The 24896-nt window shown below is 46.3% G+C and overlaps 1 long non-coding RNA gene across 1 annotated transcript; it reads right to left on the bottom strand.

The window, feature by feature from the left end:
- Positions 1-24548, bottom strand: LOC123478978 (uncharacterized). Its single transcript, XR_006654413.2, has 4 exons — positions 23912-24548; positions 21615-21910; positions 15790-15917; positions 1-370 (listed from the first exon to the last, which is right to left on the bottom strand). It is a non-coding gene; the product is annotated as an uncharacterized lncRNA (long non-coding RNA).
- Positions 24549-24896: the final 348 nt, after the last annotated feature.

Raw genomic sequence — 24896 nt, 5'->3', positions numbered from 1 at the left:
CTTTGATCCATCTACCTTCTCCAGACGGGGTGACCAGGGCCACAAGGGGGAAATAAAGAGACTTGGGTTTCTTCACCAGGGCCAACCCTCCCATTCCCCAGCCCCACCCCCAGCTTCCTCCAGCAGGGACCCGGCCCCCAGGCACGGGCCCTACATTACACACAGGGAAGGAATCTCTGTTCCTGCCCTGCAGTCTGAGAGCAGCTGCACCTCTCCCAGCTGGAGCTACTACAGCAATGCAATTAGCAAAGCTGCCCAACAACAGCAACGGCAAAACATTCCTCTCCAAGGTGACTAAGTGGCTGTACAGCAGCACCATGTTGTCAGAAGGTCCTTGTCCCCATTCTTTCTTCATCCTCTGGCCCATGTCCTGGAGCAAGACACAGTGATAGCTTTTAGGGAGCCTCCCTCTGCCATTGCCTAGTGAAACCTCTCTGACAAGTAGAATCAGCTTTAGGACTACAGGTCCATCGGGGAAGGCAATTCAGGAGCGTTCATAGTTCAGCACAAGTTCCAGACTTGCTTCCCTGGCATGTAGCTACTCCCAGCCTTGGGTTCTTGAGCATCAATCACCACACCTTCCCAGGCACCCAGAAACTTTGACTGTATCTTTTTTAGAGCAGTTGTATGTTCATGGCAAGATTGAGAGAAAAGTGGAGAGATCTGCCCCACACGTGCATGGACTCCCACATCAGCAACGGCCCCACGGGAGTGATATGAGGATGAGCCCACACTGACACACTGTCATCACTAAGCCCATGGTCCACACTGGGGTTCACACTTGGTGTGGGACATTCTACGGGTTTAGGTAAGTGTATAATGACTCATCTCCATCGTTATGGTATCATACAGACTAATTTCATGGCCCTAAAAGTCCTGTGTCCTGTGCATTCCTCCTTCCCCTGTAATCCCCACCACCACGGATTTTGTGATTGCCTCCACAGTTTTGCCTTTTCCAGAAAGTTATACAGTTGGAGAGAGATGGAATGTACACCTTTTCAAATTGGCTTCTTAGTAAAAGTTAAATTTCCTCCATTTCTTGTCATGGCTTAATAGCTTATTTATTTTAGGGCTGCATAATATTCCATTTTCTGGATGTGCCATGATTTATTTATTCCACTCCCCTACAGAAGGACATCTTGGTAGCTTCCAGGTTGGGCAATTATGAATAAAGCTGCTACAAACACCCTTGTGCAGGCTTTTGCACAGAGTGCAGACCTAAGTTTTCAACTCTTTGGGGTAAATACCAAGAGATGAGATTTCTGGACCATAAGAGTATGTTTAGTTTTATTAAAAACCTGCCAAACTGTCTTCCAACTTTTTACATTCCCACCAGGAATTACTGAGAGTTTCTGTTGCTCCACATCCTTGCCAGAGTTTGGTGGTGTCAGTGTTTTGGATTTTGGCCAGTCTAATAAATGCATAGTGATATCTCATTACTGTTTTAATTTGCATCTCCCTGATGATATATGATGTGGAGCATCTTTTCATATGCTTATGTGCCATCTGTACATCCTGGTGAAGTCTCTCTGGCCCATTTTTAATCAGGTTGTTTATTTCCTTATTGTTGAGTTTTAAGAGTTCTTTGTATATTTTGGATAACAGTCCTTTATCACGTGTCTTTTGCAACCCAGAACTTTTGATTTCATAATTCAAAGACAACAGAAACATGTAAGACCTTTGATACAGACCAGAGCTTTACAGCTCAAATTTGTTATCCCCAAAGAAAGGGGCCTGAATCAAGAGGAACCCCAGAGAGAATGCTTACACGGGGGTTTGATGAGTGACTTGTCCTTATGGAGAAGAGGCAGCCCATTCTTAGGAAGCATCCCTGAGACCTTACAAGTCAGACCCGTGCAGTCTCCAGATGCCTACAGAGCATGCACTGTGTTCTAGGCACTAAATCTGACAGTATTTGACCGGAAGCAGCCGTGGGCACAGCCACCCTTGGTAGCAGCAGCTGTTATGTTTAACATCACTGAGTCCCTGGGTTTTGTGTGAAATATCTCATTTTATCTTCAAAATGTTCTTATGAGGCAACACAACTGTGGCAGGCAGAATAATGGTCTCCCCAAAGGTGTGTACAAGTTAAACTCTGTTACTTACCCAGCAAAAAGGACTTTTCAGATATGATTCAGTTAGAGATCTGGAGGTGGAGAGGTTATTCTGGGTTATGTCCAGTGTAATCACAGGGGTTTTCATCTAAGAGGGAGGCAGAGGGTCAAAGGAGGAGAGACAGAGGAGATGTGAGGATGGAGGCAGAAGTCAGAGGGATAGGACTGTTGGCCTGAAGAGGAAAAGGGCCGCGAGCAGAGGAGTGCAGGCAGCCTCTAGAAGCTGGAGAAGGTCAGGAAACAGACCCTCCCCTAGGGCCTCCAGAGGGAGTGCTGTCCCGGCACCTTGTGAGACCCAGTTCAGAAATGTGAGGTCATAATTGTGTTGTTTTAAGCCCCCAAGTGTGTGGTCAGTGTTACAGAAGCGATGTGACACCTACCATCATTCCCATTTTACTGATTAAAAGAAAACGAAGATGAAGTGAACTGAAATAATTGCCTAAATTATACAGTATTAGCAAATGGCAGGCCCAGGACTTGAACCCAGGTAGTTTGATTCCAGAGCCAAGACTCTTGGCTCCTAAACTGTACTGCTAACTGCTGATTGAATCCATGAACTGATAAATAAACGAATAGTGGAGATTGGTCCTTGAGGTTGTGGAGTTTAGAATTAACCTAAAAGATGGTATAGAAATAAGACAGATAACACAAGAAGGCATCTCACACAGGTAAAAATAATGTAATAATTTCCTTTGTAGAACAGTTACTAGGAAGTAAAACGATCAAGGTTTGCTGGTGGGGGTGCAAAATGTGGAAAATATTTGGTTGTTCTTCAAAAAGCTAAACACAGAATTACCACATGGCTCAGTGTTTCCACTCCTAAGTAAATACCCGTAAGAAATGGGGAAAAAAGTACTGAAACAAATACCTATACAGAGTGAAAGCAGCACTATTAATAACAGTAAACAGTGGAGATAACCCAAATGTCCATCAACAGATTAATGGATAAATAAATTGCGATGTATACAATAAACCCTCACTTAACGTCCTTGCTAGGTTCTGAGACTTTAAGCGAAACAATGTATAACAAAACCAATTTTACCATAAGTGAATTGATAGAAGCAAGAGCTAAGTTCCTATAGCATTTCATCAACATTATAATGAAATGATATTATTTGAGGACTTCCTGTACATATAATGGAATATTATTCAACCACAAAAAGGAATAAATTGGATAAGCCTAGAAAATATGTTAACTGAAAGAAGCTAAACGCAAAATGTCCTATACCGTATGATTCTATGTATACCAAATATGGCTATATATAAATCCAGAGAGACAGAAATCAGATTTGTGGTTGCCAGGGTTGGGTAGGGGAAGGGAGACAGGGGAGAATAGCTGCTTAATGGTACAAGGCTTCATTGGGGGAGATGAACATGTTTTGGAACTAAATAGAGGGGGTAATTGCAAACACAGTGAATGCACTAAGTGCCACTAAATTTTTCTTTTCTTTTTTTGTTATTATTATCATTGGTATAATTATTTATTTTTCTTTTTTTAATTGTTGTTCTATTAGAGTTGTCCCAACTTCCCCCCTCATTGCTCTCCTCTGCCTCGCCCAACCCCCCAGTCAATCCCACCCTGTTGTCCGTGTCCGTGGGTCATTTACACTTGTTCTTTAACTAGTCCCTTCCCCTTCTTCCCTCCCTTATCCCCTTCCCCCCTCCCCTCTGGTCCCTGTCAGTCTGTTCCTTGTGTCCATGCCTCTGTTTCTTCTGTTATGTTCATTTGTTTGCTTTGTTCATCAGGTTCCACTTATAAGTGAGATCATATGATATTCATCTTTTGCCGCCTGGCTTATTTCACTTAATCTATTTTTCACTTTAAAATGGCTGATTTTACATTATGTAAATTATGCCTCAATGAGAATACATAAAATAAAGGACAACTACAAAAACAAAAAATTATCAAGGAAGTCTTTCTAGAAGATGTAGAACTTAATTGGGGCCTTGAATGATGGCTGGGATTAAGCATGCTAAGAGAAGATGCAATAGTGAGCAAAAAAAAAAAAGAGAGAGAGACAGAGACAGAGAGAATAATTCCCCTTGAATTCCACACAATAGGCAGGTCTACCATCCTGCAGGTTTCTGCATATTCTGCCCCAGGCTCCCCTCGCTTAACCCCCTCCGAAGACTCCACCAGCACCTAAGTTTCTGCAGGAATCACCAAGGGCACTCCACATATTTGCAGATGCTTTTATATAAATCGTGTAGAAAAGGATACTTAGTGAAGAGCAATGTGATAATATCGGAAAAACTAGGGCAAGTTCCAAATGACTCAGAAAGACATACAGTACCCCAAATTAGTGCTGGGCTTGTCATCGGGAGATCTGGATGCCTGTGTGCCACGGGGCCTGTCCCCAGTTTCTGGAGGCACCCACAGCTCTGTCACCCAGCCCACACACCCAGGATTCCTGTCAAGGGCAAAGTCAGGGGTCCCAGCAAACTGCAGGGGTCTAGAGGGGGCTATCCTCTATGAGAACGTGAAGAAGCCCAGGTTTTCTCAGTCACCCACCACACCACCTCCAGGGTAAAGAGAATGCCACAGGCCTCTGGGAAGGCAGAAGCCGGGACCTGGTAGTGGGCCAGACCCACCCTTCTTTAGGAAGCAGAAGCAGTTAAACGGTCGAGGGTGGTAAGGTTCACTTTCACTGCTTGCCCTTCTAGGGAGGGATTTGGGGAGCAGCTTTGAGGAGCTCTGGGAACAACCCATGTCTAAACCCAGCTTTGTGACTCTAAGCTCCAAGTTACTTCTACTGCAGCTTCAGTCACACCAGGTCCTTCACCCTCCCCCCACCCCCAGCCATCAGTCACAGCGGGATGGGAGGCTGGGTGGGGAGCAGTAATGAGATGCATTCTGTTCTGTTTACAAATTGCTTTTAGCCCCATGGAGAGAGGTGCTTCTAAATGGGAAGTGTTATTGCCACATAAGGAAGAGTGTTTGTGACTGAGAGCTTTGCCTGAAACCTACCCTGGCTCAAGGTAGGGCCACTGCCCCTGCCAGAGTCCCTTGGCAAACTCACAGGGTGTGGTATGTCATAGCCAATCTCACTACCTTCTTACAGGTATGCCTTTTATCTACTACCAGCATGTCAATTCATCCATGGCTGACCAGTGTTGTGCATTTATATTCTTGGTCCTGTGTCACCAATACCACAGGTCTCGATGACCTCAGGATGTATGCAGACGTGTGTGAAAATTGTTAACATCTATTGCATACCTACTGTGTGCTAAGTACGGTTCCTAACGTTCACTTTCTCCAAACATTCTAACTACCCTGCAGAGCAAGTGTTCTACTTCAGGGGACAGTGAAGGACAAGCCATCTGCACGTCAGGCCCACGCTCTCTCCGAGTCACATCAACCAGTTCTCACACCTACCCTCCTACCACTCCACCAAAACTGCATTTTCTGGTGTTGTCTGCAACCTCCACGTTCCCAGATCCAGTGGCTACTCTTTGGAGCTCAACTTCCTGGACCTGAGCAGCCTCTGACCAAGGTGGCCACACCTCCACCTCAAAGCATTCCACTCTTAGCTTTCTGAACATCACACCTGATTTCCTCATCTCTCCTGCTTCCTCTGGCTCCCCTGTCCCAAGCTCTACAGGGATTAAGGGAATGAGTTCTGGGGCCGGATTGCTGGGTCCACCCCCTGAGCTCCTCTACCTACTAACTATGGTCTTAAGCAAAATATTGAGTGTCTTGTGCCTCAGGTTACTGCATAGGGTTGATGTGATAAGACAAAGGCATAAATGCATGCAGCACATTCAGAACAATGCCTAGCACACAGTAAGATGTCAACAAATGCTAGCTCTTTGTATTACCACTATGACACTCCGTTATTACACTGTCTTTAAATTTTGAAGTCCCACAGAGCCCTTCCAGACCCTTTCTTCATCTCACTCTAGCCGAGAGCAGCCTCATTCATCTCCATGACTTTCAATGTCATCTATACGTTGGCATCTTCAAATTCCTATCTCCGACCCAGATCTCATTTAAGCTCCAGAATCATTTATCCAATCGCCTCCTTGACACATCCATTTGGATGTCTCACCAGCATCTCAATTGACATGTCTGAAAGCGAAAACTCCCCTTCCACTTGCCCCTTCTCAGTCTTCTTCATCACAGACCATGACACCTTCATCCCTTCGTGACTGAAGTAAAGAACCGGGGAATCATCCTTATACTTCTCTTTCCCTCACCTCCCACATTGAATCTATTACCACGGGTTTCCAGTTTCACCCCCAAGATATATCTTCACTTCATTCCCTTTTCTGCATTTCAGTTCCCATCACCCAATTCCAAGTTGCAAGTCTCCCTGTTTTATCTCAACCAACCTTATATTCCTCCTCTTACAGGTAACAATGAAGAGGCTAGTGGTGGTGGTGGTGTCCTTTTAGTGCTGTTTTGATGAAAATCAAGTCATGAAGTTAATCTCTGCTTAAAGCCCTCCAGTTGATTCCATTGTCCATAAGAGAAAATCAAATTCCTCAAAGTGGCCCTCAGGGCTCCTCAGTATCTGGGCCCTTGGGCCTCTCCAGCCTCAGTTTGCCAGTCTCCTCCTGGCTGACTCTACTCCCACTAGGCTGGGGCTGCCTCCCTGCCCTCCCTGTCTCAGGGCTGCAGAGGATGCTCCTCTACAGTCTGCTACCTTGACCCTTTGTGTGCCCTGACCTTTCTCTGCTTTGAAAGTCTGGTGAAGTCTATGGAGCCTTGCTTGGGATTGTTTTTTTTAATATTTTATTTACTTGCTTTTAGAGAGGGAAAGGGAGGGAGAAAGAGAAATTAATGTGTGGTTGCCTCTCATACGTCCCCTGCTAGGGACCTGGCCTGCAACCCAGGCATGTTCCCTGACTAGGAATTGAACCGGCACCCCTTTGGTTTGCAGGCTCGCACTCAATCCACCGAGCTACACAAGCCAGGGTTGGGATGTTGTTTTAATGTATAAAATGAATGCATAGGATTACAAAGGGAACCAATTATATCAAAATACACATTATCAAAATATCATTTTAAAATACAATCGTGACTTACCTCTGCATTGAGGGATTTTGACAGTGGGGGAAGCTGTCTGAATGGGGGTGGGCAAGAGGTATATGGGAAGTCTCTGTAGCTTCTGCTCAACTTTGCTATGAACATAAAGCTTCTCTTTAAAAGTATATTTAAATATGTACTTGTGTTATGGTGATAATACATGTGCTTTTTTATCAAGGTATTAACTAACAGGATTCAGCAATGAGACTAGTAACCACCATAATTTCAACATGATATGGAAGCAGCTACCATATCCACTAGAGACAAAGACTCAAAATAAGGTTAAATTTTCCTCCAGTTAGGAGCCCTGTTGTCGAAATCAAACTCTCTCACTCATTGTTCCACTGAATAACCCTTCCCTGTCATCCCCAGAACACCCTCCCCTAAAAACCCCCAAACCAAGGACCCCTGATTTTCACATATCAAATTTCATTTTAAATTACAATGGCATATGTGTGTGTGCGTGTGTTTAGTATCTATGTCACTAGATTAAAAGCTCCAGGAGGGCTGGAATGACGCCTATTCTGTTGGCGTGACTGAGACACAGAAGGACACGATCAATGAATGAGCGAATGACTGGCCCATAACTGGTAGGCAATGGAGCAATGGGTATCATGAGCCCATCTAATTCCAAAAGTTTCGTTCATACCCTGTGCCACACTGAAGGACACATGAAGAGATAAGATGATTAAGAGATGATTTCTACTTCACACACATGAACCTTCTTTAACCATCTTCCACTGACCCCTCTGCTCAACAGAAAAGTTACCTATATAATTTTATAAAGTTAGCCTTCAGAAAGCTCACCTTTACCAAAAATGTTTGCATTTCCAATGGTAGCTTTTGCTGGGGAAAAAAAAAGTAAAAAATTGGGTTCACATTTTCAAGTTATTTTTGTGAAAATTTAAGTGTTTTCAGATCCATTCAGGAACTAAGAAACAGAAGAATGGGATGATGATGATGATGATGATGATGATGATGAAGAAGAAGAAGAAGAAGAAGAAGAAGAAGAAGAAGAAGGAGAAAAAGAACATTTATTGAGTGCTCCACAAACTTTTTATATATTAGCTCACTTAATCTTTAGCTCAGGTATAGCTCACTATATCCTACTTGGTTTAGGAAAGTGAGGCATAAAGAGATGGTAAATCCAACTGGAAAGCTTCCCTCCTCCAACATCACATATACCTATTAATTTACTTATTTTTAGAGAGGAGAAGGGAGGGAGAGAGACATCAATGTGTAGCTGCCTCTTATGCACCACCTGCCAGGGACCTGGCCCTCAACTCAGGCATGTGCCCTGACTGGGAATGGAACTGGCAACCCTCTGGTTCACAGGCCAGTGCTCAATCCACTGAGGCACACCAGCCAGGGCACATATATACCTATTTAAATTTTTTCTCCACCCACCCCAAAGGCCTAGGATTTGCTAACAGAGATTCTTAATACAAATTGGTTCTCCAAGGAATTTGTATTCACCTCAACCAATACACTGTCCAGGATTCATCTTCATCGAATCAGTTCGTTTTCCACTTTTGGAATCAAAAAGCCATGATATCAAGTTCAAAGTTCAAGACTCAAAACTCTGCCTGAGGGACAAGGGCCATCACAATTGAGAGCCCAGAGCAATGGACACAGGACACAGAAGTGGAGGGGTGTGGGGGAAGGATGTGTAGATCAGAATTTGCACCCCAAATAGACCACTCCGGTATAAGGACTGTTTTGAGCTGAAATCAACTGAGAAAAAGCAAACACAGAGTGAGTTCTCTGCAGTCTCACCTGCCTGGAAGGAGATCATAAACTCCCCTTGTGAAGGCACCCCCTCCCACCCACTTCCTACACCAGGAAGAAAATGTCATCCTTATCACAGGGATAAGATGGCACTGAGAAGCGACACAAACAAACCTTACTAACTAGTCTTTCTCTAACAATAGTTTCCCCATACACATGCCTTCCTACAATTTGCTGCCCTAGAATCTCAAAGTCCCTTTCTTTTGTCTTGTCACTTCTTTTTAAATTCATCCCTTTTTTTTTTTTCAGGTGGTATGAAAGCCTTCAAGCCTAGCTGTTTCTTTGGGGGTTTTCTCTTCTTTCAAAGAAGCCCTCCTGAGCCACATAAAACTTTTAACATCAAATAAATTTGTATGTCTTTTTTCCTGCTAATCTGCCTGTTGTCAGTTTTGTTGTTTTCCTACAGGCCCAGCCAGAGAATATAAGAGGATAATTGAAGAAAAATGTCCTCCCGTACAGATGATAAATGAGGGTACCATTCCAGCTCAGAAGAGCCAGACCTTAAAAACATTCCCTGCTTGGGTTAGGTTTCAGGCTGGGTTAAACTTAGAGTTTGAATCTACAGTGGCAAGATTCGGTTATAGTTAACGCCCGGGTCACAGTAAGGTAAAGGTCAGGACTGGGCTACAGGCTAGGGTGAGAACCTGGTTTCGAGTGAAGCTTGGTGTCCATGTTTCAGTTGGGGCTGGGCTTCTACCTAGACCACAGGTGGTAAACACAAGGCCCGTGGGCCAAATCCAACCCTACACCTTGTTTCTACCCAGCGGCAGTGCTGAGCTCCTTGCCCCTGGTTAAGGAGTAGTTACACTTATACAGTCCTAAAATTACATTTGGCCCTTTGAAGGCAACCGTGAGGCTGATGTGGCCCCCAGTGGCCCCTGACCTAGACGTTAGTGTTACGTTAGGTGTTAGAAGTTGTTGAGATCTGGTTTGGTTAAAACACTAAGAGATTAGAGCTATTGTCAGAGTCCAGTGAGCATCAGGAAAATAGTTTGGAGGTTCAGTTAAAAGTACCATTTAGATTTGAATTTAGATCTTAGAGAATATTATTCCTTGGGTTACTGACAAAACCTGGGGCAAGTATTTGTGGTGCGCCTGTGTTTGGAGCAGCGATGAGAGATGGGTTTGTGTAGGTTGGCAAGGTGTAGGTGAGAGTCTGAGGTTGCATCTGGTATAGATGATTCCCCAAACTAGAAGGCATCTGGTAGACACACTATGGCCCAGACAGCTTCACCCCTGGATCCCTGGTGCTGCTTGTGACCACACACAAGGGGCACTCCAGGTGTGTGACCTTTCCCCATCTGGGAGTCCCTACTGAGCCAGCCCTTCCACCCTGGATAGAAACCCTATGTCCCTCAGAAAAAGGGAGGGGATGCCCAAACTGTGGCTAAACTAGCCTATCAGGCTGTAGTCATAGAGACAGGATTGTTGTTTCATTGATAAAAACATGAAATCACTCTAATGACTTCAAACCCAGGGCAGGGAATAGGTCTGGGCCTGGATGGAATCTGTCTATGAGATTGCTTCTCTGTGCCCACAATGCCACCTCCCCTATGCTACAGCCCCAGCCCCAAACAGCCCTGATTATTCCTCATTCGAGGCCCTCTTCCCAAGCAGCTGGACTTAAAGATGAAAATGTGAGCCTCTAGGGAATTTTCAGGACAGGAAGTGGTGAGTACTGAGTCCCACTGCAAAGAAGCAAAGAGCAGTTCAGAGCAATGGGAAAGGCTCAGGATAGCACCCAACACCACAGCCCTCTCCACTCCAAAGGTTCTGGTGGGCATCATCCAGACAAGACACCAGAACCTCGTAATTAGACTCAAACTGCAGAGTTTGATTGTGATAACTTAGCTGTTGGGAAATGCTAGGGATTCATTTCAGTCATCGGTGTAGGAACAGTAGGAAAAATGCCCCCAAATTAAGAAAGGACAGTGCAGCTCAGCTCCCCAACACATTGGGTCACAGGGACCTGGCCTCTTTCAGGAGACCTCGAGCTTGCAGAGGGTCTGCTCCACCTCCTTCCTGGAACACCAGGATCTTACGTGCACAGCAAGTACCCACATTTTCCCCCCATAAAGCTTTCCTGGGAGCCCCATGAAAAACAGTCATTAAAAAAATCACCTATTTCCACCGGAAAAACATACGGGGAGTTTTGTTCCTCACCAAAGCTACTATGAGGTAAGAGAAAGGGCACAGGGACCTGGGTCATAACCTAGAAAATGCCACTCCCAGCGCCACATTGAGAGACTGGCTTCTTGTGGACTGGCACTGGTATCTGTAACCTGGGGCCGGCTGTGTGACTCCACCCCCCAGGGTTACTGCAGCCAGAGCTCAAACATGCACCTCTGTTCCCTTCAGATCTCACGTGTGAGATTCTAGAAGACCAATGATCAGCGTGCTGACGAATCTGAATATACAGTTCCCCAAGGTCCCGCAGGGCGGGCTCCGGGGCCGGGGGTGTGCTCCTTGTCTAATTGGCCTCCCAGTCACAAAGTGCTCACACCACACAGCCTGCATGTGTCCTTTCCTCATTTGGGGCCATTTCTCCTTGTTGTTCCTACACTGATGACTGAAATTAATCCCTGGCATTTCCCAACAGCTAAATCATTATAATCAAACTCTGCAGCTGCCAGATCTGCTGAGTCAAACCCCCTATGTATTCATATGATATTTGCTGGGTGATTACAGAATAGAGGTAATTATAGTCATGACTCCATTACTTTCATAATTCCAGAGATCCTGAAATCACTAGCAAGAGAGAGAAGGGAAGGAAGGAAGGAAGGAAGGAAGGAAGAAAGGAAGGAAGGAAGGGAGGGAGGGAGGGAGGGAGGGAGGGAGGGAGGGAGGGAGGAAGGGAGGAAAGAAGGAAGGAAGGGAGGGAGGGAGGAAGAAATCCTCAGGACTGAGAGAATAAGTTTTTTCAGTAACTACCCTAATCTACCTCCTCTCCTGTTTGTCCCCTTATACCATACTTTCTTCAAAATTTTCATTGAACAAGAGCAGCTCCTATATCTGAAGAAACCCAAAATACTAATTTACAATAATATATACTCACCTATGTTCATTGAAGTGTCATTTACAATAACCAAGATACGGAAGCAACCCAAATGCCCATCAACAGACAAGTGGATAAAGAAATTGTGGTACATAGAGACAGTGGAATATTACTTGGCCATAAAAAGAATGAAATCTGACCCTTTGCAACAGCATGGATGGACTTAGAGGGTATTGCATTGAGTGAAATAAATCCAAGTGAGAAAGAATATGATTTCACTTATATGTGGAATCTAATAAACAAACAAACAAAACAGAAACAGACTTATAGATGCAGAGAACAGATTGACGGTTGCCAGATGGGAAGCGGTTGGGGAGCTAGATGAAAAAGGTGGTGGGATTAAGTACAGGTTGGTAGTCCCAAAATAGTGATGGGGGTGTAAAGAGCAGCATACGGATATGGTCAATAATGTTGTAATACTGTACGGTGCCAGGTGGATACTAGAATTATCGGTAGGATCACTCATAAGTTATATAAATGTCTAACCACTATTCTGTACACCTGAAACTAATATAACACACTACTGAATATCAACTATAATTGACATACAAAATGTTTTAAAAATAGCAGCTCCTGAGCTTCTCAATGAAAGCAGAAACCAGGGAGACGAAAGACAGACTAAAACAATGCTTGATTAGGACCAAAAAGTCTTTGGATTGTCTAAACTAATGTGCATTAGTTATAGTAATACTAACTATTGTACTAGTTGAGCCCTAAATGCCCATGAGTTTTCAGCAGCTTAAGGCAATGAGATTTTATTTCCTATTCACATCTCAGTCCAATTCAGGTGCTCTCATCAGGCACCTGTCATGTGATCACTCAGAGACCCAGACTCCTTCTATCTTGGCTTCTATTGTGGCTCTGCCCACTCTAAATCCTCAAAACCATCTCCATTCAGCTAACAGTGGGAAAAGACCTTTTAAAGGCCTTGACTCAGACAAGACACTCATCGATTCTGCTCTCATTCCTGCTGGCAACAGCTTGTCACAGGACACCACCCCCAAGGGACAGCCACTCCCCACAACAGTTCTAGGCTCTGGTGGGAAAACCACACCCTTGGTGGTTAGCTGACCCTTTCTGCCAATGATGTGATGCTAGCAGGCCATAGGTGAACATCCAAGGTCCCTGAGAAATGATGGACCACTGCCTGCTATGTGCTATACAGTGCAAATTAAAAGGATGAAACAAATATCAAAAAAAGATGACAAAGAAAATTCACTACTTCTGTTAATGTAGCAGCCAAAAAAGATCCCCTCACAATCCTGTCCAGATGTAGGCCTACAGCCATCCCTGGGCTGGGTATTTAGTCCCCCTCCCATGTCCCACCCCATTTGTGCATGGTGCCCCAGACAGGCAGACAGGGCTGCCCTTCAAACCCCTCCCATGATACATCCTCATGAGGGATCACCCACTCCCCATACTTGGTGCCTTTTTGAAAAAAGATTTTATTTATTTATATTTTGAGAGAGGAGTAGGGAGGGAGAAAGAGAGGGAGAGAAACCTCGATGTGTGAGAGGGACATCAATTAGTTGCCATTCACACAACCCCAACTGGGGACCTGGCCTGCCATCCAGGCACATGTTCTGACTGGAATTGAACCAGCGAACTTTCGGTTTGCAGGACAATGTCCAGCCCACTGAGCCTCACCAGTCAGGACCCTTGGTGCCTTACCTGTCCTTCTCTGTAGCCTGTGTGTGTCCAGTGGTGGTGAGTGACACCCACAAGTATTCTCACCACTGGTCAAAGGGGTGGGCAAAGCAACCACTGAGCCTAATAACGCTGGAGAAGGAGGCAGATGGCGAAAACAAAACTTGGGAGTCAGGACTCAGGCAAGGTCCTCAGATGGCACCTCAAGAGCTGCTCCTGGAGACACTTAGGTTTGGTGGCAGCCAAGGAGGCCCTGTAGCACAGACACTGGAGAGCATAGCAGGGTGATGGGGCCACTAGGTCCTGGGGAGCCACAGGAAGGGCCCTGCAGCTCTAGTAGACTTGGAGGGGTCCCCCAGGACTGAGCTGTGGGTGGCAACACCAGTGAACCTGCCTGCAAGCAGTTTGGGCTTGGGCGGGGATGGGGGTGCTGAAATGGAGTGAGGACTGATTCTGAGGCCAAACAAGAGAATCACTCAAATGGTCCACATGAGGCATCTCACTCAGTCAAAACAGCCCGAAAGTCCACAGCCCACCAGACAGGTGGCACCCATCCTGTGCAAGCGTGTGGAACTCTCGTGGGAATTCCTGCTCATTATCAAAAGTCCAACCTAATGGCCGCCCTCTATGTCCCATTCTGAATTTTCCACTTCAGCAGTTTCCTTTTTGTTTGTTCCAGAAAGGGGACAGGGTTGCATTTTCCTGGGCTCCTTACACTTGAAAACCTCTACAACAAAATGCAGTTTTTCCCCCAAATGGCTTTCAGAGCTTGTCAGAGCAGCCCATGGTGGGGGGCAGGGCAGAGGGGGGGGGCTTCCCATGTGACAGCACCACCCTGAGCTCTGAGAGCAGAGGGTGATCTCCTGTGCCAGGCCTGGTCCTGTCATGGGAGAGTGAGCCAGCAGGGTGCACTCTGGGGCAGAATAGGAATCTTCCCATTAATAAGTCATCTTCCAAGGTGGGATCTGACCTGGTCAACTTCCTCACCTGGGAAACTTTTGGGAGATCCAAAGTGCCAGGGGAAAACTTTTTGTGTAGCCTCACAATTCCTCTTTTTTTAAATTCCTCTGCAAGTAGAGGGGAATGGACTGCCCTCCACTGGAGCCTCCACCTGCTTCTGCAATTAACTGATGTCCCTCTATCCTACAGCTTCCACCATCTGGACCACAGCTGAGAAAAGGAAGGCCCTAAAAAAGGCAGCTGAGCACACAGGTTCGAGGCACCAGTGCCCATACTGAGAAACAGAAGCCTCCCAGCCCTCTTGTTGCATCTACCACCATAGCTCAGTGAGTTTTATCTTAGCCCGTAGCACAGAAGGGCAGCTCACTGGAAGGGTACAGGAATGACCACAACAGGCAGGGAGGGACAATGGCCCCAGTGAGAGGTGAGCAGCAGAAGATCTAAAAGCAGGTGACAAAAGCTATGAAAGCCTAGTCGGCTGAGCGGTCACTGCCCGAGCAAAATACCCAAGGCTTTGCAAGAGCTGGACGGTCTTGGAGGAGGGGTCCCACCTGAATGGACAGAGGAGAGTAATCCAGTCTGGTAAAAGTAAGGCAGGAGCCAGCATTTGCATTTGGAGGAAAGGCAAGAACAGAGGCAAGGGTGGGAGGACGTGCCTTGAAGGTAACGCACGGATGGCAGGCAGGCCAAGCTGGCCCTGGGCAATCCAAGCAGGAGGTGATCAGACCAAGCAGTGTGTGTGGAGTCTGAGTGTGGAACCTGTGCATGTGAATGGGGGTAGCAATGGAAGACACGGCCCTTGAGGTGACCGAGGAGCACCCCAGGTTCTGAGTAGGAATGGCTTCGAGGCAAAGCTCCAGGCTGGCCAGAGGAGCCCATGGCTGTCCAATACACACCACACCACATCGGAATGGCAGAGCCGGAGGGACCTGAGACATCTTCACATTCCACTCCCTGTTTTACTTGCTGACTCTGAGATCCCAGATAGGGGTGGGTGGCAGTGATGGTAACAGGCCTGCCCTCTGACAACAGGCCAGTGGGACACCCATGGCTGCCTCTGAGACCCCTGCCTCCCAGCCCAGGAATCTCCCCATGCCCTGGGCTATCTCTGGCTCCCCCCTTGCCCCCATCCTGTGGGGTTTCCAGCCCTTGCCCTGGGTTGGGGTCAGCAGGATCTCCTGTTACCCCGAGCTCACCTGAAGAGTTGGCCTCAACCACCAAGCCTTGACGGAGGCAGGCAGCAGGGCGCCTGCCCAGCTGGCGAGTCAGGAAGGCTCACTCGTCCTGCTTTCAGAGCACTTTGCGATGCAGAGATGAAAGACGTCTGAGAAGAGCAAAGTACAGCCATTACAGTCTCCATCTTCCTAATTGAGGAAAATGAGGTTATTTCCAAATCCTCTGTGATGCAATGGAAAGTGCGCTCAATAGGCCTGCACTTATGGCTTCTTCCCGACAGCTCCTCAGGGCTGAGACAGAAGAGCGCGGTGCGGAGAGCACCCGGCTCCCCTGCCCCGGGTTAGGGCCGCCACTTGGATGTGCCTCAGCTGCCCAGACTCGCTCCTGGTGCCTCAGCCCCGAGAGAGACCGCCTCGTCAAGACATCAAAGCTGGGCACCTTCGTGCGGCATGAAGTCCTCCTCCTCTGCACTGAGTAATTGGAACAAAACGACCCAGGTAGTCTTGCTGTAACATCAAAGCTGCGTATAATAACCTCACAGATGAATTCAAGAGTGAATACATTCACAGCCACTGCTCAAGTTTGAAGTATGCCAGGATTTTTTTTTCAGCTTCACAACTGAGCAAGAAAAAAAAGAAAAATCACCAGCCATAGCTTTCTTTGTTAACCGGCTGCCTCCCCTTTCAGGCCATGGTGAAAGGTGTGGGCTCACAGCCTTTGAGTAATAAGAAGTCTGTCTCAGGAACAATGAAGAGGATGGGACAAGCAAGAACAGGACTGGGGTCAGGGGAGAGATCCCTGAGGATAAAATACCAAAATTAACATATCTGCGCACAAATGAACTCTGGGGTCACAAGCAAGGTGCACGGGGAGACTGAGTGAGGCACAGAGGGGCCTTGACCACTGAACCGTTGAACGAAATATCTGCAAGGATTCAACAATCAAGGTCATGGTGAAGGAGCTGGTTACCCTCCATCACCTGCAAGGAATGACTCCCTTTATTTAGTCTAGAAGACTAAACGTGAGTATATATTTATAAATAATAGAGCTACCAAAGAGAGAAATCCAACACATCGGTTAACAGGCTAATACAAGAAAAAAAAAAAACCCAAAAAACAACTTCACTGCTGAGCAGCTGAAGTCCTGGGACTTTCCAGAAACAAGTAACAGAACCCCATTCTGGGAGGAAGCTCAGAGGTCACAGTCAATGTGACCCAAGCACATGACTGACAAACACCATGGCTAAGAAGTGTCTATAAAATAGCACCTGTGAGATAATAGAAAATATGTATTGGTCTCTGACCCCATTCCTTCCACGGAGCTCCTGAAACCCTCATAATTCCTCAGTGAGAAGAGCACCAGAAACATCTTTTGTTCCAGTATTTGGTTTTTGACCTTATCCCTGACACAGGGCTCCTGAAACCCTTGTAATTTCCTGGGTGATAGGAGTGTCTTTTGTCCTCATGAGGCGACTCTGGGTGGGCTCCTGGATGAATCCTAGAGGAGGGTTGGTCACCAGAAAGACCAGCCATGGTTAGAAACTCTCAATTTTCAGCCCATCCTCCATTCACTTGAGAAGGAGGCAGGGATGAAAATGTAGTGAATGATTAATCATGCCTATGTGAGGAAGCCTCCAAAAGTTCAGGGTTCAAAGACCTTGGGTCATGAGGACATGCAGATGCAAGGAGAGCACAGACCTGAAGAGGACATGGAAGCTCTGTGCCCTCCCCACGTGCCTTGCCCTCTGCATCTCTCCCATCTGGCTGTTCCGAGCTATATCCTTTTATAATAAATTGATGGTCTAATAACTAAAGTGTTTCTCTGACTTCTGTGAGCTACTCTAGAAAACTAATTAAACCCAAGGAGGGGTCAAGGGCACTCCAGTTCACAGCCCATCAGTCAGAAGCACAGGTGACAACCCAGACTTGCAAGTGGTGTCTGAACTGGGGGTGGAGGTGAGCCTTGTAGGACGGAGCCCTAAACTGTGAGACATAATGCTTTCTCCAGCTGGACAGTGTCACCCAGCTGGTGTCAGAGATTTGCTTGGTGTGGGTGGGGGGAAAAACACATTGGAATTGCTTGGAATCAGAATCTTAGCACCATTTGGAACACAACAGAAGGCAAAGCTTCAGAAAATCTCCTGTCTTGGAGCTACACCATATAACACCTGCTGCTCTCCACCCTGCCTCCACTCAGCAACACCTCCCTTCCCTCATGGTCTATCCAAATCCCCTGGGTCTTCTGTTCCTTTTTGATCTTAACTCCCAGCCCCCCATTCTTAGACATGGCCTGCTGCCAACACATACATTGCTACCCTTTTTTATAGCCACCACACTACACTGTAGGATTACATGCCCAGTTAACGCTCCATTTATTCAACCCATTTCAGAGTTCAGGAAACAAGGGGACTAGGACTATAATGGCTCTCTTCAGTGAAAGAGCATATAGGTGGCACGTTGTTGCCATAACAACTGATAGGTGCATCCTCTTCAGAAACTGAGGGGCCTTTAGATACATTATGACCTTCACACCTGCTCTGTGAAGCAGCACTCAGGGGAACCCTGACTTGACAGCTAAAAACACAAGTATTGAATGACCCACCCAGATCTTATGCTGTGGGGGCTGCAACACAATGGTTGCTAAAACTCACAGTCTTCCTCATTTACCTTACAGCCAGTGGCAGCACCCTTGCACCTGTTATAGGTTGAATTCTGTCCCCTCTCCAAAATACGATGCAGTTCTAACTTCCAGTCCCTATGAACATGACCTAATTAGGAACTATGGTCTTTGATCAAGTTAAGATGAGGTCAGTAGGACAGACCCTAACTCAATATGCCACGTCCTTTAAAAAGCAGAAATGTGGACAGAAGACAGGCACGCACACAGGGAGAATGCCATGTGAAGATGAAGTCACAGACCGGGGTGATGCATCTACGAGCCAAGGAACACCAAAGATTGCCAGCACACCCCCAGGAATCATGGAAGAGGCAAGGAACAGCAGATCCTCCCTCATTGTCCTCTGAAGGAACCAACCCACAGACACCTTGATCTTGGACTTCTGGCCTCCAGAACTGGGAGACTTGGATTTCTATTGTTTCAACTGCCAGGTTGTGGTACTTTGTTAGGGCAGCCCTAGCAAACAAACATACCCATTATACTCCCTGCAACCTTTCTGTTCTCATAGGGTATGTCTATGCAACAGGCCGGCCCCTAGGCTCCAGCCCAGGGCAGAGCCAGAAGAAAAGTGATGAAACCAAAGTGTCCAGTCTGTCTAACCTTCTCCCCTGTACCAAATATGGGTAAGTGGTCATTTCTGGGGGCACCAGCCTCATGATCATTCCAGGTCCTACCTACCCCCACACTCACTCACTCTCCCCAAGCACGAGGCAAATCAAAGGGCCTGGGCCAACCTCAGCACATCAAGCAGAAGGCAGGAAGGCCAAGAGGACACCGCCCATTACCTGGAGCCTCCACCCAGCATCAGCACCCTCCCTGTTGCTGGGGTCACCAGCCTCCAGGGCAAGCCCAGCCAGCTCCTGGACTGGCTCCCACTCTTCTCTCCCACAGCCCTAATGCCTCCTCCAGGTGCCCTCACCAGCCTCATCAAGGTGATAACTGCTCCTAGCTGCTAGGATTGGCCATGACCCTGGAGAAAGAGCCTCCATCTGGATGCTAGGTGACCCTTGTCCCTTAGTTCCTTAGAGGCTCCCTTCCCTTCCCCTGAAAACTTTCACTGCCTCCTGTTCAGTTTGCAGAAATCCACTGTTACTTTTATTCAAAACTTTGCCTTATCTGTACACCCAAACTTGGAAGATGTGTGGGTGTTCCCAAGTCTCCCTCCGTGTCACTGTGTTCTGGTTCCTCTTTTTCACAAACCGATACAGACACCCCATGATGTCCTGACAGTTCCAACAGCTAACTAGACAAAGGAGCAGTCAGGACCCGAGGAGACAGCTCGCAAGGGCACAAGTTCGGAGGCCCACAAGTCCTTATCAGCAGACTCTCCCCTCTGCACTAGGGCCTCACCCCAGGGACTGCATCCCCTTGGTCCCAGGTTCCTCTACCACCTTCTGTGTGCTCCTCTGGGCGCTGGGCTGACACAGGAGGAGCCTAGTGAGTCCAGACAATGGGAAATCCCTGTGGACTCAAAGTTATCACTCAGAACACAATTGGGCTGGATGATTTTTACAAAAGCCCCTGCCTCATCCTGATTTTGACCTAGACATTCAATTTTAGAATTTTTGTTTCAATTTTGTGACTTACTATGGATATGATAGCCTTACTGATGAGATTTTGTGTCACTGTTATTTTTCCCATGAAGGGGTGATTTTTTTAAAGCTTGTCAGTTAGGTATGACTACATCCTCTTAAACCAGAGAGATACATTTTTCCCCCATTAATACATATGTGATTTTTAATTTACTTAAGAGAAGCCCCTGTATAGCCCATGCCTCTTCCAGGAAGGGAGGGCTGGTGTCCATGTGCTCCATGTTCAGTCAGTTCCTGCCTCCCGCCCACGGGATAACACCACACACGAGTTAAATGAATTAAATGCAGGGGCGGATGATGAAAAAGCTCCTCCACCAGATGAAGTATGTGGAGATTTATCAGCGTCTCTAGGGCACGCTGAGCCTCTCCAGGTTACCTCTGAAATGCACAGGATTTGGGAGGGATTAGGAGAAACTTGAAAATCTCTAAGAATGCAAGAAAACAATTAATGACTTGGAAAATAGGACTCCTTAAAGTAGGTTAGAAATGTGGCCATATAGTTTTAACAAGAGGCAATTGAAGAAAAGAATACTTTTAAAGAAAAGTATTTTTAAAGAATACTTTGAGTCCAGCATGAAATCACCCTATCTACCTTTTCACTTTTTTAGTATTAATGTAAAGCAATTGCTTCTTCCTCATCAGCCTCCTTCCCCTGGATTTCTACTCAAGAGCCCCCCATCCCTACCTTTGCCTACTTAGTGTTCATAACTCAGAGAGGTATGTCTTTGATAGCTTGTCAGTGGCTCCCTGTCTTAACTGCCATAGCACCAGAGAAGTGGGAAGAGTATGCAGGGGAGCATAACAGGAAACCAGGTAATATCCACTCACCCACGTTTCTGCCCAAAGTGCCCTACTCTGTTTAGTGTCTTTGCCACCTTCCCCACTGCAAACCCTGCAGGCAGATCCTGCGTGTGACTGCTCTCTCCCTTCTCTCCATAACATACACCATGTCTGCCCCCCATGTAATTACCTCTACCAAGAAGGCCCTTTTCCCTTCTGCCGGCCATTTCAACACATCCATAGTGTAAGGCCCAGCCCAAGTCTCTACTTTCTCATGGATCCAGCCTCTTTCCAGCCCACAGGGAGCAACCCTTCCTCCAAGAGCCTGCTCAGGTATGCAACAAACTATTCCCAAAGCATTTAGATTTGTGTAGAAATTTATACTTTCATGCAGACATACTTTACCCTCACAACTCAATTATAAGTTTCCTGGCTGTCTATGTGATGAGCAGGTGGTTAATATTCAACAAACATTTACATATGTGAGGGCCATGGCCAAGGAATCTCTATTGATTGGTAGCTGAGTAGGGGAAATTGAAGTTGGAATCATGTGGGCAAGACATCAAAACAAGTCTAACACCTTCCTACTTGTATACTTTTGCTTCGTCATACTTGTTCAGCATTTTGGCAGATGTTCCAATATTCCTGAGAAGTACATAGCACAAGTACACAGGTAAGTACAGTAGAAACTATGTTTGCCTGTATAGTAGGCTCTCTGCCAAGCTCTAGGGACAAAATAATGGCCCAGATATAATTCCCACCAACACATCATAGCTCACCTTCTTGGAGACACAGACCTGTCTCACCTGCTCTTTCTCCATCATGCTCCTCTGAGAGCTGTCCTGAGGCTTGGCTCTTGGCTCCCTGGGGCTCCTTGGCCACCATCCATCTCTTTGTCACTGGTTCTCCACTCCAGCTCAGTTGGCTTCACCTCAGCTGTTATTAACCAGACTGGGGCCCAGGTATTAGTAGTTTTGAAAAGCCCCACTTATTTCCAACATGCAGCCAGTGAAGGCCTGCTGGTCAGGGCAGGGGAGGCTCAGGAGAGACACACACGCTTCCTTTCATGGCCCTTCCTTTTGTTCTAGAAAGGCTGAGAGTATGAACAGGCATTACCAAAGGTGTGTGAGCAACTATGAGGAAAGATAATGTACGGTGTGCAATTTAAATGAGATACAATATGATTTTCCTAAAATTCAAGAGAAACAATACACTCTTCCCAGGAGATACTCTGATGAGCACAAACACCACCCCCCTCCACTGCCCCCAGGCCTAACCTTGCTTCCCAGGGTCAGGGTCCACCAAGGCCATCTTTTGAAAGAGAGCCCCTCCTCGATCCTTCAGTTTTTGACACTCCACATACTTTACCCTTGGAGGTTGCTCTCAGCCTTTCATCCAAACCTTCTGTTCAACAAGGCAATCCTTGAGACACTATTCTTTCCATGATCTGACTTGCTCAGTCTGGGATAATGCCACTCCAGGGTGGTGGCTGTCCACGGTCACTTCATCTGGACCAAGAAGAAGCTTTGGCATGCATGGTTCTTGAGATATTCTCAGTATCTCTCTCTGTCTCTCTCTCTGTCTCTCTCTCTCTCCCCACCCCCTCTCCAAGAACATATAATAATTCTTAGATACAGGAGACAACACAGTCTAAATCCATGCTAAGAAGAGAAACATTTTCCTAAAAGCTACATGATCTATGACTATTTTTTCTGACCACCATGAATATCCCTGCACATTATCATGCAGAACAGTGACAGGTCTTGTCTTCTGCTTCCAGACCATGTCCAGGGGCTCCTCCAATGCATCAGAAATGACTTGCTGAACAAAACCATGATCCCTTGAGGGACACATTTATGTACCCAGAGGCCCTGAGAGCAGTGATTTATCAACCCTGGCTACATAGTAGAATCACTTGGGGAGCTTCGAAAAATTATCCATGTCTGAACCTCATCCAGATCAATTAGATGAGAAGCTCTGGAGAGTAGGCTCAGGCATAGCTGAGAATCCCTCTTGCACAAGCTTTGAAAGTCAAGTTATCCTTACCTTGCAACAGAAATTCCTCACAGGGCAGTTTCCTTCCTGCTCTCCATTAATAGAATGGAGGAGTAGATAAGGTTTTTTTCCACCACCCCCACCCTATACTGACTAATCCTTTGGAGGCAGGGTAGAAAGTAGATGCATTTGTGCTCCCTGGCATATAGGCTAAATTGCGTCCTTCCAAAGTTCATGTTGAAGACCTTATTCCAAGTACTTCAGAATGTGACTGTATTTCAGGATAGGATCTCTAAAAAGGGAGTTAAGTTAAAATGAAGTAAGTACAGTGGGTCCTAATCTAATATGACCGGGGCCCTTATAAGAAGAGAGAGGAAATTTGGACACAGACACACACAAAGGGAAGACCGTGTGAAGCCACAGGGAGAAGAAGTCCATGGACAAGCCAAGGAGAGAAGCCTCAGAAGAAACCGACCCTGACAAAACCTGGATCTTGAACTTCCAGCCCCCAAACTGTAAGGTAATACATTTCTGTTGTTTCACCCACCTGGTCTGTGGTACTTTGTTATGGTGGCCGCAGCAAACTAACACAAGCTCCTCTCTTCAAGGAGATATCAGCCAGAGTTTGAGACCCCAGTAAGGTTCCCAGTGAGTTAATAGCAAGGCTCAAACCTAGACCCTAAGTCTGGGAAGTTGTGGAGAACTTTTCCCAGAGCTAGAGGCACATAAATATCTTTTCTTTTCTTTTTTTTTTTTTTTTGCCAGGAACACTTTAGTTGCAGTCTCACTAAAGGCATTTTAGAAGGCGTGTTTTTAAGAGGCCCCGGGTCACCTACATCCCCAGGGGCTTAAGAACACTAACTCCATCCCCAAAGGGCCATCCAGTTCCCTCAGAGGACCGGGCTGTCCCTGGACCTTGATCTGATGGCGAGCTGTGCTCCCTGCCAGTCACAGTCGTCCCTCCCTCCCACTCTCCCAGCCAGTCTCCCATTCAGACTGCATTCTGAAGCTCCCTGTGTGGGGTGTGAAATGCATGAATGCTCTCAAAGGAGCCTCTTTATCCCAGAGCCTGCAACGGTGACAAAGAGGGCATCTTCACCTGTGCATTAGCTTGATTGTTCCCGCGGCCTCCGCCACTGACTTCTCCATCTGAAGACCCGGCCTCTCTACCAATGGCGCCTATGAAAGCTGAGCAGCATCCTCCAGCTAATAGCGGGCTTCTTTTTTTCTGTCCAGAAAATGTCCTCTTTCAGCAGACAACCTGAAAAAAAAAATGTCCTTCCAAGGCACTGAGTTGTCTGTGTAAATGTCTAAATGAACCTTTACTAGAACGATAAAAAAAAGGCTGCTTAACCTGTAATTGAATCATTCTTCATGCTTAAAGACACTGTTCAAATCATGTCAATAGCTACGTTAGAAACCCACGGTAAAAGGCAAACATTTTATCGGCAAGTTCCATTTTATAGCCTGGTAAGATGAGATCCCATCAATCTCTGTGTCTTTCAAAAAAAATGATAGAAAGAAATTTGCCCAGGTCCCCCTATGCCATTCGACTTTTCCCTCTCAGATTTACTGAAATCAGCTAATGGAAAAGGTACTCCGACAAGATCATTCCACAGTCTTGCTCCAAGCAGGATAGAGAGATGAACTCGAGTCCCCCACACTGTGAAGTGGTTCCGTTTCCATTTCCTTCTCTAATCCTAATGTTCATAGTACTGTTTATTATCAACCAGTTTATAGATCTCTAGTTAATATTTGCTCAGGGCTTATGTTGATTTCTCAATACATGCAATTTTCTGGTCTCGTCTTTATCTTTAAGGATTAGATTGGATCGAGTTGCCTTGTAGTAATTTAGTTTTTATCTTATGCCTTACAGTTTTATGTTCTTGTAATAGCACTTGCTTTTCCTTTTTTATTTAATTAAATATATCTTATTTCACAACTACAGCATTTTGGTTTCGAGTTTATTTATTTAACAGCTGGCGGGGTGCTGGTGTTCTGTAGAGGGAACCACGCTGGGTATTTTTAGAAATTCAGGAGTTGAGGAATGCACCAGCTGAGAAGACGGGAGAGACACCTCAACT

Source organism: Desmodus rotundus, chromosome 5 (genome assembly GCF_022682495.2).
Source record: "Desmodus rotundus isolate HL8 chromosome 5, HLdesRot8A.1, whole genome shotgun sequence".
In the NCBI taxonomy this organism is placed as follows: Eukaryota; Metazoa; Chordata; class Mammalia; order Chiroptera; family Phyllostomidae; genus Desmodus; species Desmodus rotundus.
Note: the sequence above shows the minus strand (reverse complement) of the source record. Positions and strands in the feature narration are given on the sequence as shown.